The sequence below is a fragment of the Moschus berezovskii genome, chromosome X (genome assembly GCF_049115385.1).
Source record: "Moschus berezovskii isolate FMDL1 chromosome X, NW_MosBer_1.0, whole genome shotgun sequence".
Lineage (NCBI taxonomy): Eukaryota > Metazoa > Chordata > Mammalia > Artiodactyla > Moschidae > Moschus > Moschus berezovskii.
In genome coordinates, this window is record NC_142488.1 from 35,306,984 (window position 1) to 35,324,969 (window position 17,986).

The 17,986-nt window shown below is 39.7% G+C and overlaps 1 protein-coding gene across 1 annotated transcript in view; it reads right to left on the reverse strand.

Annotated features, from left to right (window-relative positions):
• The window catches only part of PRRG1 (proline rich and Gla domain 1), a 145,446-nt gene that overhangs the window by 4,582 nt on the left and 122,878 nt on the right, over positions 1-17,986 (reverse strand). The window lies entirely within an intron of this gene.

Sequence of the window (17,986 nt, forward strand, 5' to 3'; positions counted from 1 at the left end):
TGTTTCATAGCACTATCTTTTATTAGTCATAAAGGCTTTTAAAGTACTCTGTGGGTCTAAGAATGACCCACAGTGTTCCACCCCTAAACTTGGTCATCGTATAAGGTACATTATTATTCCAACATTCTGTGATTCTAAGATAAAAGTTCGATATGCTGTAAGAAATATGGTATGATTTAGTAAAGGCTGTGTACAGGTGAAAATATGCAAGGTACAACATTAAAACAAGCCAAGAGTAGACATACTATAATCCCAAAGTATATAGCATTTATTTTAGGACAATACCCCAAACTGGAAATTAAATTTTTATTAGTGAAACAGTCAGTTAATAATCCAGGTTGAAAACTCATGAAGCTTTTTGTAGACAATAAAAGTATATGCTATTTTTGTATAACTGTTACTTTTAGTATTGCCAACTTTATTACAGAATATATAGATTATATAAAAATTTACTAATGCAGAGATATCTGAAAAGGAAAAACCAATCATCTTTAATTACATTGCAAAGATATAATCACTATTAACATTTTTGGTTTACAACTACTCTCTTCCAACTCTCAGTCGAATCCTTACACAAATGTACATTTTTTTGAAATTTGGAATCAAACTGTACTAAACCTCAATAAAATTTTTATTAATCTACTTACAGAGAACTACCAAGTATCTACCTTGTAGGTAACTTTCTTAATCTATAGAGATAAGGATTTCTCCTCTCTTTGCCATCTCTCAGATCACCATCTCCTCCTAACCACAAAACACAAATAATGTGTGATTTCAAATAATTATATAATGTTACTCTTAGAATAAATGGAATATAAAAATGAATTTTTAATCTTGTCCAGTCACTTTTGGATAATCAGTAATGCACATGAAAATGGTTCTTTTTATTTTCATGCTTGGCTGGTGTAAATCAATTTCTCTGGTTTCCTTGGCACACTTGCAAAAAAGCAGCAACATTGTGATTTTGTTTTTCCTTTGGGAGAAAAAACTTTAACCCTTGAAAATAAAAGTGTGATTCTGTTTTAAAGACAAAGCTTAGACAAGAATAGAGTCATCACAGCAGCCTTTTACTTTACCAATAGCAACGCAATTTGCAAGCTGCACCTAATAATGAAGGCATACTTATCATCCCCACTTGCAGATGAGGAAATGAAGGCTCAGAGATGTTACCTTGCAATAAAACCCAAGGTCACTTAGCACACAAATGTTGGAGCTGGCATTTGAATGCAACAGGCCTGGTGTCAGAGCAAAGCAAAAAGCAGTCTGTCCTGATGCATAAGGTATGTCAAACTTGGACAGTTTCCTAGAAAATTCAATCTCATCATACTAAATGTGTAGTTTGAAAGCAAGTAACATTCATTGATCTGAATAAAAAGGTACTGCCAGATTTATTTCTTTGGAAACTAGACTGACTTTGTCCTTGAGGCAAGAGAATCAGGGAAATACTCACTTAAAATCAAATAAAATAACTGTCATTCAAATAGACAAACCAGGTTTATGTCTCTCTAAGCTATTTAGATTGTTCTTTTCTTACTGGAAACAGCCAGAAGATATTCAGAAAGCAAATAAGTGATTTCAAGACTCAGTAAAACAGTGCTTTAGAGGCGATGGAAGTTTAAGAAAGAAAATTTTAATGAAAGAAAGGGATTTAGTAATTTTATATAATGCTAAAATTACATAGATAATGAATCTCAAGGGATCAGAGGGGTCTGGCAGACCATTCAGATATGGATGAACCCTTGCATGCCTGGGATAAATCCCATTTGATCGTGGTGTATGATCCTTTAAATGTATGTACTGTTGTGTTCAGTTTACCAGTATTTTGTTGAGGATTTTTGTGTCTATGTATGTTTATTAGTGATAATGGCCTGTAATTTTCTTTTTTTGTGGTATCTTTATCTGGTTTGGGTAACAGGGTGATGGTGGTGTCATGGAATGAGGTTGGGAGTGTTCCTTCCTCTGCAATTTTGTGGAAGGGTTTCAGAAGGATAAGTGTTAACTCGTCTCTAAATGTTTGATAGAATTCACCTGTGAAGCCATCTAGTCCTGGACTTTTTTGGTTGGGTTTTTTTTTTTTTTACATGTACTTACATACTTATTAATAATGAGAGATTGTTTTCTTCATGTTTTGAAACACTGATGTCAGGTTTCAGATCCCATGACCTTCCACCAGCACCCTAAAAGATCGGCTCTCATTATGGTAAGCGGACCTAGGGATTACAAATCTGTGCCTTAGCATTTGTTGGGAGTTTTTAAATCACAGTTTTAGTACTTGTGACACGTCTGTTCATATTTTGTATTTCTTCCTAGTTGAATCTTGGGACACTGTACCTTTCTAAGAATCTGTCCATTTTATACAGTTGCCTTATAATCCTTGGTATTTCTGCGGTGTGTTAGTTCTCCTTTTCATTCCTAATGTTAGGTTTGTGCCCTCTCTCTTTTTTCTTGATGAGTCTGGCTAAAGGTTTATGAATTATGTTTATCTTTTCAAGGAAGCAGTTTTCACTTTCACTAATCTTTTCTATTGTTTTCTATTTATTTGTGTTTTAATCTTTATGATTTCTTTCCTTCTACTAACTTTGGGGTTGTTTGTTCTTTCTCTAGCTGCTATAAGTGTTGCTGCTGCTGCTGCTAAGTCGCTTCAGTCATGTCTGACTCTGCGACCCCATAGATGGCAGCCCACTAGGCTCACCCATCCCTGGGATTCTCCAGGCAAGAACACTGGAGTGGGTTGCCATTTCCTTCTCCAATGTGTGAAAGTGAAAAGTGAAGTCACTCAGTCGTGCCTGACTCTTGGTGACCCCATGGACTGCAGCCTACCAGGCTCCTCCGTCCATGGGATTTTCTAGGCAAAAGTACTGGAGTGGCTTGCCATTGTCTTCTCCGCTATAAGTGTAAGGTTAGATTATTTGAGCTTTTTTCTTGTTCCCTGAGGTAAGACTGTATTGCTGTAAACTTCCCTGCTTTTGCTGCATCCCATATGTTTTGGATTGTCATGCTTTTGTTTACCTAGAGACGAATTTTTTTTTTCCTTCAGTGATCCATTGGTTGTTATTTATTGCTTTTTATATATTTTCTAGTTTTTGACAATTATTTCAGAGGCAAGAGCCCCAAAAGATAGATGTTTCATCACAGTAGGTAAATACGTGAAAGATTCTATCAAACCAAATTTGTTGCTATTTTATTATAAAATGTCTGCTTTTCTGATTTGAATTTTCTCAGTACCATTTTAAAGTAGAATTTGAGTGACTCAAGGCCTGAAGGACCCTATTCCTAAATTCAAAGAGTAAAGCCAAGAATATTTTTCCAGTCTTTGAGTAATCAGCTCAGAACCTGCCTATGTGGTAAAGTTTGGCAGTGGGTGATGTGCCCAGTGAGTCTGTATTGCTGAGGGCCCGGCAGCATTTATACTCCGCACTCATGCTCCCTCTTACTGAACAAGCATGACAAGGAAGGAAAGACCACCAGAGACAAGGGACAGAAGCCACAATCCTAACTCCAAAAGCTGCCTTGTTGAGAGCAAGTCGGAATATTCCAGCAAGAGGTCGCTGAACACTGTTAAGAGTCTTTAGATGGATGTTCTAGGGTAAAAAAAAAAATGCCTGTAAAAGTTACTTTGTGTTCTTTCCTTCATCAAAAGAGTAGGACTATGTAGATCTAACTTCTGAGAAAACAGACTACTTGTAAATTATGAAGTACCATATAAATGGTAAGGCATTCTCTGGAAAATTCCCACTGAGTGTATACAATTTGCTGAGAAGCAATATTTATGATAAGTATGGTGTCAACTTATTTTACTATAAGTTGTAAATGATATGGCTGGGGGATGAAGAACAAGGTACAGTTTTTCTTTTATTTCTAATTGGAGGATAATTACTTTACAGTACTGTGATGGTTTCTGCCATACATCAGCATGAATCAGCCACAGATATACATATGTCCCCTCCCTTTTAAACCTCCCACCCCCTAGGTTGTCACAGAGCACTGGCTTTGGGCACCCTGCATCATAGAGCAAATTCCCACTGGCTGTTTTCCATATGGTAATGTGTATGTTTCAATGCTACTCTCTTAAGCCACCCCACCCTCTCCTTCCCCTGCTGTGTCTACAAGTCTGTTCTCTGTGTCTCCTTTGCTGCCCTGCAGACAGGATCATCAGTACCATCTTTCTAGATTCCATATAGATGCAATATGATATGATATTTGTCTTCTCTTTTTGACTTAACTTCACCCGCCTCATTAGAAATGACTCAAGTGTGTTCAGAAGTTACAGTTCTATCTTTTATTTATTTTTTATTGGAGGCTAATTATTCTACAATATTATATTGGTTGGTTTTGCCATACATTGACATGAATCCGCCCCGGGTGTACATAAGTTCCCCTTCCTGAACCTCCCTCCCACCTCCCTCCTCTCCTTATCCTCCCTCTGGGTCATCCCCGCACACCAGCCCCGAGCATCCTGTAACATGCATCAACCCTGAACTGGTGATTCGTTTCACATATGACAACATACATGTTTCAATGCCATTCTCCCAAATCATCCCACCCTCACCCTCTCCCACAGAGTCCCAAAGACTGTTCTATACATCTGCATCTCTTTTGCTGTCTCGTATACAGGGTTATCATTTGCATCTTTCTAAATTCCATATATATGCATTAGTATACTGTATTGGTGTTTTTCTTTCTGGCTTACTTCACTCTGTATAATAGGCTCCAGTTTCATCCACCTCATTAGAACTGATTCAAATGCATTCTTTTTAATGGCTGTGTAATACTCCATTGTAATAGCCAGGAAATGGAAGCAACCTAGATGTCCATCTGCAGACGAATGGATAAGAAAGCTGTGGTACAGTTCTATCTTTTAAAAAATAATTATGGGGATTATTATTTTGCTAGGTAGCATACAGCTTACATAAAGTAAAAAACTCTGTAATTTAGGTATAATGGTAATGGTTGTAAAAGAGTAAAGGTTCAGATTCGGGATACTTGAGGTGGGAACTGATAGCCGTCCCAGTATAAGAGGCAACAGGAGAACTCTCAAGTCCCAAAATATCCCTTGAAAGCAGCATTAAAAACTGCCTGGTATTTTAGGGTTGCAGTTGAATATACCAATGTAGGAAGACCCAGACTGCACTTCCTTCTGTGGACACATCAGATCTACACAGGGAACAACTGTTTTCTGGAAAAAAACTAAAAAACTAGCAGAGCAACTTCTACTCATCAGGTGAACCAAGAAAAAAACCCTACACTGAGCTGGGTAGGAAAGGCTGGGACACAACCTCCCCATAGACCCCACCCGTCGTGTGAGGCCCTATCATTGGCAGGGATCTCAGAAACATGAGCTGTTCTCCTTGAGGAGTAAAGGATTTGAGCTCACGTGGGGGCATCCCAACTGTATTTAGCAGGATGGCAGCAAACTCAGAAGCACCCAGACTTCCTATGAAAGAGACTCACTTGCTGATCTTAAAGCATCAATCGGCCTGAGGCACAGGCCTCTGAGATAACATAGCCATCTTTTAGGCCTAATGCAATGCTCTGGGGGTGGAGGACGGCAGGGGCCACCTTGGCATACTGGAAAGGGGCATGTACCTTTGTGTGCAGCCCCAATTTCTGAGGGTTGTCTCTGGGTGTCTGGCTCTGGTAGGGCTTGTGCACACAGGTCACCCAGGGCAGAGCAAGAAGTAGCACTCAGGTGCCAAGTCCTTCTGGGAAAGAGGCTTTATGTCACAGCCATGGCCTGAGGGGCAGATCTGTACGGAAACAGACAGCTACGGCCCCCTATAGTCCTCTCCAGAGCACCAGCACCCCCCAGAGGGGAGCTTGTACATGTGTCTGCTGCCCCCAATTACCTGGCTGTGATGGCTAGCGGGTCCTGTGTTTGTGGACCTCTCAATAGTGGAACAGATATAATAGTCCCTGGCTGGCTACCACTCTCAGGGCACAGCCCAATTTTTGTGTGAAAAATCCTTCTTTGCTTGTCGTAGAACTTCAAGCTGAGGAGCAAGATTCTGGTTTGGTGCTTAGATATAGGGATTTCTGAGGGCTGTCTATGGATGAAAACCAGTGGATGGTGCCTTTGCACTCTCGCACCCCGACTGCTGCCTAGGACACAAGTCTATACCACTGGGCCCTGGTAGTCAGATGACTTACCCTTGTGGTGCCACAGGACTATAGAGTATGTTCGCACATTTTAAAAGCTGCTGTTTGAGGTCTGGCTTCTCATCAGCCTGAATGTAGGTGCTCATGGTGATCCTCGTCTTTGGGTCACTGAAATGTCTTGGCACACCCCCAAGGACTAGGAGCCAATAGAAATAAAATGGGCTGCTTGAACAATCACAAAGGTTTGACAGGCAACCAAGAGGTAGGACAGGGTTGAATGACAAGGTTCTTCTTTTGTAAACTACTTCTTCAAGACTGGGAGAGGTGGTGGTTTCATCTACTGAATAGAAACCAACACAGAGTCAAGGAAAATGAAGAGAGGAATGATGAAACATCAGAAGAAAACCTTGAACGAAACAGTGGTAAGTGACTTATCTGATGAAGAGCTCAAAACAGTGATCATAAAGGTGCTACTGAACACAGGAGAGGAATGGTCACACACAGTGATAACCTCAAATGGAAGTTAAAGAGCTGAAGAATACACTAGAGGGGCTCAGCAGCAGACTAGATGAAGCAGAAAAGCTCAATGCATTTGAAGACAGGTGAGTGAAACTCACCCAGTCAGAGCAGCGAAAAGAAAAAAAAAAAAGAATGAAGATAGCTTAAAAGACTGGGGATCTAATGAGGTGGATGAAACTGGAGCCTATTATACAGAGTGAAATAAGCCAGAAAGAAAAACACCAATACAGTATACTAACGCATATATATGGAATTTAGAAAGACGGTAACGATAGCCCTGTATATGAGACAACTAATCTTCGAATGTATAGGCATAAAGTTGTTTCTATTATTTATATTCTTAATGCTTCTATGAGTAATTCCCATTTTGAGTATTGTTTATTTGCAAGATTTTTCTTGTTGATTATTGTTACCTGATGTTTCCCTTTTTAGAGAAGCTTTTTAAGGCAGCTTTGACTCTGTTGAGCCTCTCAATTTTATCTTTATTTTTATTGCATTAATACCTGTTATGTATTACTTGCTTTCTTTTCTTTATGATTATTCTGTTTATTTTGATAACTTCTTAAACTGGCTGGATACTTGTATACTCATTGCTTTTCCTTCTTATGTAAAGTCTACTACATTTAAGGCCTCAGTGGATAATGTTTTCCATATCCTATAGGTTTTAAGACTTTGTATTTTTGTTATCTTTCTGTAATGATGATGTTTTTAAATGCCATGTACTCAGTGAGTGATATAAACACATTGTAAATTTCAGTTTTCTAATAAAAAATTTTGAGGAAAGAAAAAAAGACTTTGGGGACAACACTGAACTGACTTAAGATTTGCATTTTAGGGAGGAGGAGAGAGAGAAAGGAGTGGAAAGATATTTTAAGGAAAGAATGGGGAAGGAAACAGACATCCAGATTGGGTTCATCTTGTTTGGAACTCTCCAGGTTTCCCAAAGGGACACACACCAAGACAGATTTTAATTAAAAAGATTAAAGTTAAGAAGAGACTTTTAAAAGCAGCAAAAGAAAAATATGTAACATACATAAGACAAGCAGTAGATTTTTCAGCAGAAATGTTGAAGGCCAGGACGGAGTGGCATGATATATTCAAAGTGCTGAAAGGAAAAAAACTTCCAACCAAGAACACACTCCCCATCTAAATAGTTATTCAGAGTTGGGAAGAGGGTTTTTTGGACAAGCAAAAGGCAAAGGAGTTCATCACCAGCTTTATAAGAAATGTTACAGAATTTTCTTTAAGCTGCAAAGGGTACTAATTAAATCTCACTGGTAAAGGTAAATAATGTAATAAAATGGTACATAATTTAGTAAAGTGGTAGGTTAATCATTTATAAAGCCAGTATGAATGTTAAAAGACAAGAGTAGTAGTAAAAATGCTAACTGCTAAGTCACTTCAGTCGTGTCCGACTCTGTGTGACCCCATAGATGGAAGCCCACCAGGCTCCCCCGTCCCTGGGATTCTCCAAGCAAGAACACTGGAGTGGGTTGCCATTTCCTTCTCCAGTGTGTGAAAGTGAAAAGTGAAAGTTAAGTCGCTCAGTTGTGTCCGACCCTTAGCGACCCCACGGACTGCAGCCTACCAAGCTGCTCCATCCATGGGATTTTCTAGGCAAGAGTACTGGAGTGGCTTGCCATTGCCTTCTCCGAGTAGTAAAAATAACTAACTACAATCCCATTACTGTTGACCCCTGAATAACAGGGGTTAGGTGTGCCAACCCGCTTGAAAATTCCCATAGAATAGCTCCACATCTGTAGATTCAACCAAGTGTACATTGTGTAGTCCTGTACTACAAGTTTAGTGAAAAAAATCCATATATAAGTGAGCCTGCGCAGTTCAAACCCATGTTGTTCTAGGGTTAACTGTATGTAAGGGATATACAAGATACAAAGATGTAAAATGTGATATGAAAAGCATAATGGAGCGGGGAGGAGTAGGAATGTAGCACTTCAGAATGTGTTCAGATTTACAACAACTTATGGATAACTTGCATGTGTAAGCCTCATGGTAGCCATAAAGCAAAAACCTATAGTAGACACTTAAAGCGTACTGTTAAAGAAAATCATCAAATCACAAAGGCAAAGAACAACAGAGGAATGACTAGAGGAACTGCAAAGCAGTAAGAAAACATTTAACCAACAAAACAGCAATAAATTTATACCTATACTTCATTGTTGCAAGACATAATCGACCTGGCGATTTTTACAGAAGCTAGTAACTGGCCAGTGATTTGTTATGTAAATGAATAGTGGACATCTGCATTTGAGTAAAACATTTTTTTTTGTACTTGTGCATTTCGTACTAAATAAAGCACTGTAATATTTCATTAGAGGCAGTATAGCTGGCATTCTGCGCAGGAGGACCAAGCATCTATTTCAAATACACGGTTTCACTGCTCTTTTCCCTGGAAGGACATTCTGTACTTTCTGGTGGCATTTTTCTTTAGTCCTGTGGCTATTATTTCACCTAGAGTGATCTTGTGGAAATGAGAAATTTCTCAACGTGTCAGTTTTGAAAATGTTATGGTAATACATTTGTGTTTATAAAATATACAAGGTTGGAACAAAAACCTAACAGAGCAAAATGTGAATGATAATGACAACTCTTAAGTTGTATAATAACCCCTGATCAGTGTTAAGCTTTAACAGCTTTATACATTAATGCTAATTGTATCACTCTCTAAAAACATATTGATATGTGTTTGTTATGCCAACGTTATTGCCTGGAGATGTATCAATTGATCAAGGGTTCATAATACAACTTATGATTGTCATTATCATTCACATTTAAGGCTGATGTTCTGTCTGGTTGATCTGTCCATTGATGAAAGTGAGGTATTAAAGTCCCCTACTATCATTATAAACTGCTATTTCTCCCTTTAGTGCCGTTAATATTTGCTTTATATATTGAGGTACCCACTATGTTGGGTGCATGAATATTTACAAGTGTTATATACTCTTGTTCTACTGACCCCTTTCTCTGGAAAATTCAGAAATATGCAGAGATTAAACAACATATGAACAACCAATGTGTCAATGAAGAGATCAAAGGGAAAAAAATTCCCAAGACAGATGAAATGGAAATAAAACATACCAAAACTTATGGGATGAAGCAAAAGCAGTTTTAAAAAGAAGTTCATCGCAATAAATTCCTATATCAAAAAACAAAAATTAGAAACAACCTAAGTTCATACCTCAAAGAACTAGAAAAAGAAGGAAAAACAAAGGCCAAAGTTAGTAGAAGAAAGGAAATAACAGATCAGAGTGGAATACATGAAATGGGAACTAAAAAGGCAATAGAAAAATCAGTGAAACTAAGAGCTGGTTCTTTATTGACAAGCCTTTAGACTCCTGAGAAAAAAGGAGGACTGAAATAAAAATCAGAAAATAGGAGATATTACAGCTGATACCACAGAAACTGTAAGAGGCTACAATGAACAATCATATGCCAACAAGTTTGACAACCTAGACTAAAATAAATTACTAGAAATGTACAAACACCAAGACTGAATCATGACTAGAAAATATGAACAATTACTACTGCTGCTGCTGCTAAGTCACTTCAGTTGTGTCCGACTCTGTGTGACCCCATAGACGGAAGCCCACCAGGCTCCCCCGTCCCTGGGATTCTCCAGGCAAGAACACTGGAGTGGGCTGCCACTTCCTTCTCCAATGTGTGAAAGTGAAAAGTGAAAGTGAAGTCGCTCAGTCGTGTCCGAACCTTAGCGACCCCACAGACTGCAGCCTACCAGGCTCCTCCATCCATGGGATTTCCCAGGCAAGAGTACTGGAGTGGGGTGCCATTGCCTTCTCCAATTACTACTGAGGAGATTATTTTTAAAAAACCTCCCAACAAAAGACAAGGACCAGACCATTTCACTGGTAAAATGTACAAAACATTCAAAGAATTATTAATACCAATCCTTCTCAAATACTTCACAAAAAAGGAGGAGGAACACTGCTTACTTGAGGTCTGTTTAGCTGCTGTGTGCTTTCACATACTGCCTAGGTTGAATACTATGTTCAGTATCTTATCCCAAAGTTTCACAGCTGTTACAATAACTCAGCAGTATACCTAGAGTAGTGTGCTCAAGGGCGAGGTGAGTAGACCATTAATTATAGAGACTTTAATTGACTAAATTGACTATGAATGTGTGTGAGGGTACGCCATATCTCAAGGCCAAGGAGAGCTTATGAAGGGAGACTGGATCACCAGGCTGTTGCCACTGCCCAAGGGGAGGCTCTGGGTTAAAGGCAGGATGAAAGGATTCCTATAGGTAAGGAAGGTAAGAGACCTCTTCTTATGACAGTCACGTTGGTAGGTCATGCCTAGACTAAGAGACTTAACCCAGAACAGAGAGAGAGCCTTGTGACAGGAAACTGGTGGCTACAATGAAAGGGAAAATACAACAAGAGGCCTACGGTCTCTCTGTCACCGTCTCACTCTGCCTCACTCACAACTGTTGTGCTCTTTGCCCCCTGACCTGATGCGGTCCCATGGGTGCAGTACTTGCCATGATGTTGCTACACAATGGACAAATATAAATATCCTGTCGTGAACATCAGGTGCCAGCACCTCCTAACAACTTTAAGGAGGTGTACTAGTGCCTCCCACTTGGAAGCCTGCCCCAGGACTAAACTCACACACCAGGGGACAGATAACAGGAAGAAAATGAGCTGCAATCCTGCAGCCAGCAGAAAGGAGACCCCCAAAAGAGAAAGTTAGAAAAACTGAGAGATGGCAAATATGTTCCAGGTGAAGGAACAAGATAAAAACCCAAATGAAGTGGAGATTGGCAAGGATGATGATAGTGAAGATGTTCCAGGATTTTGGAAAAGAATGGAGGCACAGATTAAGAAAGATACAAGAGACATTTAACTGTTAAAGAACAAACAAATGAATTAGCGATACAACCACTGGAATGAAAAAGACACTAAAAGGACCCACTAGCAGAATAATGGAGGCAGAACAACGACTAGTCGGCTGAAAGAATAGTGGAAATCACTGTTGCAGAACAAAATGCAGACAAAAGAATGAAAATAAATGAGGACCGTCTCAGAGACCTCTGGGACAACGTTAAATGCACCAACATTCCCATTCTAGGGGGTCCCAGAAGGAGAAGAGAGAAAGAAAGGCCCTGAGTAAATATTAGAAGTGATAATAGCCAAAAACTCCCCTAACATGAGAAAGGAAACAAAGTCCAGTAAATACACAGAGTCCCAGGTAAGATAAACTTATGGAGGAATATGCTGAGACACATACTAATCAAACTGAAAAAAATTATAAAAACAAAGAAAAAATATTAACACATAATAAAGGGAAAAGCAATAAATAACATACTAGAGAACTCCCATAAGGTTATTAGCTGGTTTTTCAGCAGACATTTTGCAGGCCAGAAGTGAGAAGCATGATATATTTAAAGTGATGAAAGGCAAGAAATAACAGTCAAGAAGTCTTCCCAGCAAAGCTCTTGTTCAGATTTGTCAGAAAAATCAAAAGGTTTACAGACAAGCAGAAACTAATGGAATCCAGCACCATGAGACCATCTTTACATCAAAGCCTAAAGGAACTTCTCTGGGGCAGGGAAAAAAAAAAGGCCACAAGCAGAAACAAGACAATTACCAGTGGGACAGCTCACCAGTGAAAGCAAATAAACGGTACAAGTGAGAAATAATCTGCACACAAATATGATATCAAAACCAGCAATCATGAGGAGAGTACAAGTGCAAGATACTGGGAATGAACTGGAAATTGAGATAACGGAAACTAAAACAACCTTGTACATATAGAGAATGCAGTATCAAAACCTCATGGGGAAAAATCCTCATAGGAACTACAAACCAAAAATCTACAACAGATACACAGACATAAAAAGAAAAATGAATCCAAACACAACACTAAAGTTATGCATCAAATCACAAGAGAAGATAACAAAAGAAGGGAAGAGAAAAAGACCTATAAAAATGAACCCAAAACAATTAAAAAATGACAATAGGAACATACATATTAATAATTATCTTAAATGTCAACTGATTCAATACTTCAACCAGAAGGCACACACTGGCTGGCTGGCTGTGAACATACACCTGTATGTATGCTATCTACAATAGACTGATGAGCAGTTCAGTTCAGTCGCTCAGTCGTGTCCGACTCTCCGTGACCCCATGAATCACAGCACGCCAGGCCTCCCTGTCCATCACCAACTCCCGGAGTTCACTCAAACTCATGTCCACAGTCGGTGATGCCATCCAGCCATCTCATTCTCCGTCGTCCCCTTCTCCTCCCGCCCCCAACCTTTCCCAGCATCAGAGTCTTTTCCAGTGAGTCAGCTCGTCGCATGAGGTGGCCAAAGTATTGCAGTTTCAGCTTTAGCATCAGTCCTTCCAATGAACACCCAGGATTGATCTCCTTTAGAATGGACTGGTTGGATCTCCTTGCAGTACAAGGGACGAAGGCAAAAAGATATGACACTGGAAGACAGGCCTCCAAGGTCGGTGGGTGTCCAATTTCCTACTGGAGAAGAGTGGAGATATAGATCCAGAAAGAAAAAAAAAGGCTGTGCCAAAGTGGAGACGTTGCCCAGTTGTGGATGTGTCTGGTGGTGAAAGTCAAGTCTGATGCCGTAAAGAACAATATTGTTCAGGAACCTGCAATGTCAGGTCCATGAAGAAAGGCAAATTGGAAGTGGTCAAACAGGAGATGGCAAGAGTGAACATTGACATTTTAGGAATCACTGAACAAAAATGAACCCGAATGGGTGAATTATATTTAGATGACCATTTTATCTACTACTATGGGCAAGAATCCGTTGGAAGAAATGGAGTAGCCCTCACAGTCAACAAAAGAGTCCGAAATGCAGTACTTGGGTGCAGTATCAAAAATGACAGAATGATCTCTGTTTCTAAGGCAAACTATTCAATATCACAGTAATCCAAGTCTATGTCCCAACCAGCAATGCTGAAGAGTGAAAGTCGCACAGTCATGTCCAACTCTTTGCAACCCCATGGACTATACAGTCCATGGAATTCTCTAGGCCAGAATACTGGAGTGAGTAGCTGTTCCCTTCTCCAGGGCATCTTCCCAACCCAGGGATCAAAGCCAGGCCTCCTACATTGCAGTTGGATTCTTTATCAGCTGAGCCAGCAGGGAAGCCCTGGTAAATGCTGAAGTTTAACGGTTCGATGAAGACCTACAAGACCTTCTAGAACTAACACCGAAAGAAAAACAGATGTCCTTTTCATTGTAGGGGACTGGAATGAAAAAGTAGGAGGTCAAGAGATGCCTGAAGTAACAGCAAGTTTGACCTTGGGGTAAAAAATGAAGCAGGGCAAAGGCTAACAAGAGTTTTGCTAAGAGAACACACTGGTCACAGCAAACTCCATCTTACAGCAATATAAAGACGACTCTACACATGGACATCACCAGATGGTCAATACCAAAATCAGATTGATTATATTCTTTGCAGCCAGAGATGGAGAAGCTCTATACAGTCAGGAGAAGGAAGACTGGGATCTGAATGTGGCTCAGATCATAAACTCCTTATTGCAAAATTCAGACTTACTTTGAAGAAAGTAGGGAAAACCACTAGACCATTCAGATATGACCTAAATCAAATCCCTTATGATTATACAGTGGAAGTCAGAAATAGATTCAAGGGATTAGATCTGATAGACAGGTGTACCTAAAGAACTATGCATGGAGGTTCATAACATTGTATAGGAGGTGGTGACCAAAACCATTCCAAAGAAAAACAAATGCAAGAAGGCAAAGGCGTTATCTGAGGAGGTCTTACAGATAGCTGAGAAAAGAAGAGAGCAAAAGGCAAAGGAGAAAGGGAAACATATACCCAAGTGAATGCAGAGTTCCAGAGAATAGCAAGGAGACGTAAGAAAGCCTTCCTCAGTGATCAATGCAAAGAAATGGAGGAAAACAATAGAATGGGAAAGACTAGAGATCTCTTCAAGAAAATCAGAGATACCAAGGAAACATTTCAGGCAAAGATGGGCTCGATAAAGGACAGAAATGGTATGGACCTAACAGAAGCAGAAGATACTAAGAAGAGGTGGCAAGAATACACAGAAGAACTATACAAAAATGATCTTCATGACCTAGATAATCACGATGGTGTGATCACTCACCTAGAGCCAGACATCCTGGAGTGCAAAGTCAAGTGGGCTTTAGGAAGCATCACTACGAAGAAAGCTAGTGGAGGTGATGGAATTGCAGTTGAGCTATTTCAAATCCTGAAAGATGATGCTGTGAAAGTGTTGCACTCAATATGCCAGCAAATTTGAAAACACAGCAGTGGCCACAAGACTGGAAAAGGTCCTGTTTTCATTCCAATTTCATTCCAAAAGTTTTCATTCCAATCCCAAAGAAGGTCAATGCCAAAGAATGTTCAGACTACCACACAGTTGTGCTCGTTTCACATACTAGCAAAGAAATGCTCAAAATCCTTCAAGCTAGGCTTCAACAGTACGTGAACTGAGAACTTTCAGATATACAAGTTAGATTTAGGAAAGGCAGAAGAACCAGGGAACAAATTGCCAACATCTGCTGGATCAACGGAAAAGCAAGAGAATTCCAGAAAAACATCTACTTCTATTTTATTGACTATGTGGAAAATTTTTCAAGAGATGGGAATACCAGTCCACCTTACCTGCCTCCTGAGAAATCTGTATACAGGTCAAGAAGCAACAGAACCGGACATAGAACAAAAGGCTGGCTGAAAATTGGGAAAGGAGTATGTCAAGGCTGTATATTCTCAGCCTTCTTATTTAACTTATATGCAGAGTACATCATGCGAAATGCTGGGCTGGATGACTCACAAGCTGCAATCAAGATTGCAGAGAGACATATCAACAACCTCAGATATGAAGATGATACCACTTTAATGGAAGAAAGCAAAGAAGAACTAAAGAGCCTCTTATTGAAGGTAAAAGAAGAGAGTGAAAAACCTGTGTAAAACTCAACATTCAAAAGACTAAAATCATGGCATCTGGTCCCATCACTTCATGGCAAATAGATGGGGGAAAAATAGAAACAGAGACAGACTTTCTTTTCTTTGACCCTAAAATCACTGCAGACGGTGACTGCAGCCATGAAATTAAAAGATGCTTGCTCTTTGGAAGAAAATCTGTGACAACCTAGACAGTGTATTGAAAAGCAGAGACATCACTTTGCCAACAAAGGTGTCTATAGTCAAAATTATGATTTTTCCAGTAGTCATGTACAGATGAAGAGTTGGATCATAAAGAAGGCTGAGCGCTGAAGAATTAAGCTTTCAAACTATGGTGTTGGAAAAGACTCCTGAGAGTCCCTTGGACAGCAAAGAAATCAAACCAGTCCAGTCTAAAGGAAATCAACCCTGAATATTCACTGGAAAGACTGATGCTGAAGTTTAAGCTCCAATACTTTGGTCACCTAATGAAAGATTCAACTCATTGCAAAAGACCCTGATGCTGGGAAAGATTGAGGGTAGGGGGAGAAGGGGCGACAGAGGATGAGATGGTTGGATGGCATCATGGAATCAATGGACATGAGTTTGAGCAGACTCCAGGAGATAGTGAAGGACAGGGAAGTCTGGCGTGCTGCAGTCCATGGGGTTTCAGCGGGGAGAGGTGTCGGGGGAGAGGGAGAGAGAGCGAGGGGGAAGAAACTCCTTATTAAATAGACATAATTGGGATACATATTTAGGAGTGAACTTTCCTACAGAATTTATGTTTCATGGTATGTCTACTTAAAGAGTTACTCAAATCTTTTGGTAACTTGAAACCTTACAGTTTTTCTAACTTAAGATAAATGATGGCAATTCAATACATACCTGCATCAACGCCAAATGAGAAAATATTGATAGATTAATTATCCAATATAGGTTTTGTCACCTTTGACATCTCACTACAGAGAAGCTACAGATACTGGGATCTGTCAGCAGACACGTGCCACATTAAAAGATACTATACTATGAGAAGTCATATGCTTCTAGAAATTTTGAATTGTATTCAGATCTGTTCCACTCTGCAGAATACTTGTACAGAAATTCACAAGTACTTACTTCTTAGTTTTCGCTAAAAGTTCAGGTTTCTACAGGTTCAGAATGCTAATACATGTAATTAAAACTACTAGAAATACTAAGAGAAAGAAATATCACTATGCCAAATAAGCTGGATGTTTTGGCTAAGAAAAGATATGATGTATGGAGATGCGTTTTTTAAAAGGGAAATGAAAGTTATTTTATCCTAAAGTAAAACTGGGTGTTTCCAGACATAGAGAACAGACTTGTGTAGGAAGGAGGGGGTGGGATATATATGGAGAGAGCAACATGGAAACATACATTACCATATGTAAAACAGACAGCCAATGGGAATTTGCTGTATGAAGCAGGCAGCTGAAATTGGTGCTCTGCAACAACCTAGAGGGGCCGGGGGTGGGAGGGAGGTTCAGGAGGGAGAGGACAGATGTATACCTGTGGCTGATTCATGATGATGGATGGCAGAAACCAGCACAATACTGTAAAGCCATTATCCTCCAATTAAACATAAATATAAAAAATAAAACTGGGTGTTTCACAATGAAAAGAGTAACATAAAGATCTAACTGGATGGATATGGGAAGTTGAGGGCAGAGAGAAAGAACTTTATCTTGAGCACTCAAGCTAGCTAAAAGTGGAATAATTTTATGGTAAGTTTTTTTTTTTTAAGTTTAAGTAGTGTATGTACAGGAATATAAAACTTAATTTTCTTTCATTTGCTAAAAGGACAAAATTTTCATGGGCTACTGGTCTGCTCCTGATAAGACTAAAGGTTTCTCTTTACTTTTTAGTAAAGTTGCCTAGAAAACAAAGATCCTATGCTTTATCAAAAATAATTGCCTGTGCTTGGTGTTTTATCAAGTCTCTGGCAACTTAAAAACACCCAGTCTTCTCTATTAAAAGAGCTAAGGTTTCGGAGAAGGCAATGGCAAGCCACTCCAGTACTCTTGCCTAGAAAATCCCATGGATGGAGGAGCCTGGTAGGCTGCAGTCCGAGGGGTCGCTAGGGGTCGGACATGACTGAGCGACTTCACTTTCACTTTTCACTTTCACACATTGGAGAAGGAAATGGCAGCCCACTCCAGTGTTCTTGCCTGGAGAATCCCGGGGACAGGGGAGCCTGGTGGGCTTCTGTCTATGGGGTCATGCAGAGTCGGACACAACTGAAGTGACGCAGCAGCAAGGTGTTGTTTTTACAATTTTGTAACTCTCTGTATTTCCCTGGTAAGTCTTTGTCACTTTGATTAAATGGATAACTCAGTATTGTTTCAGAAGGACCTTTGATCCTATTTAATATTTTGAGATTCTTTTGACAAACTTCCCCCTAATCAAATT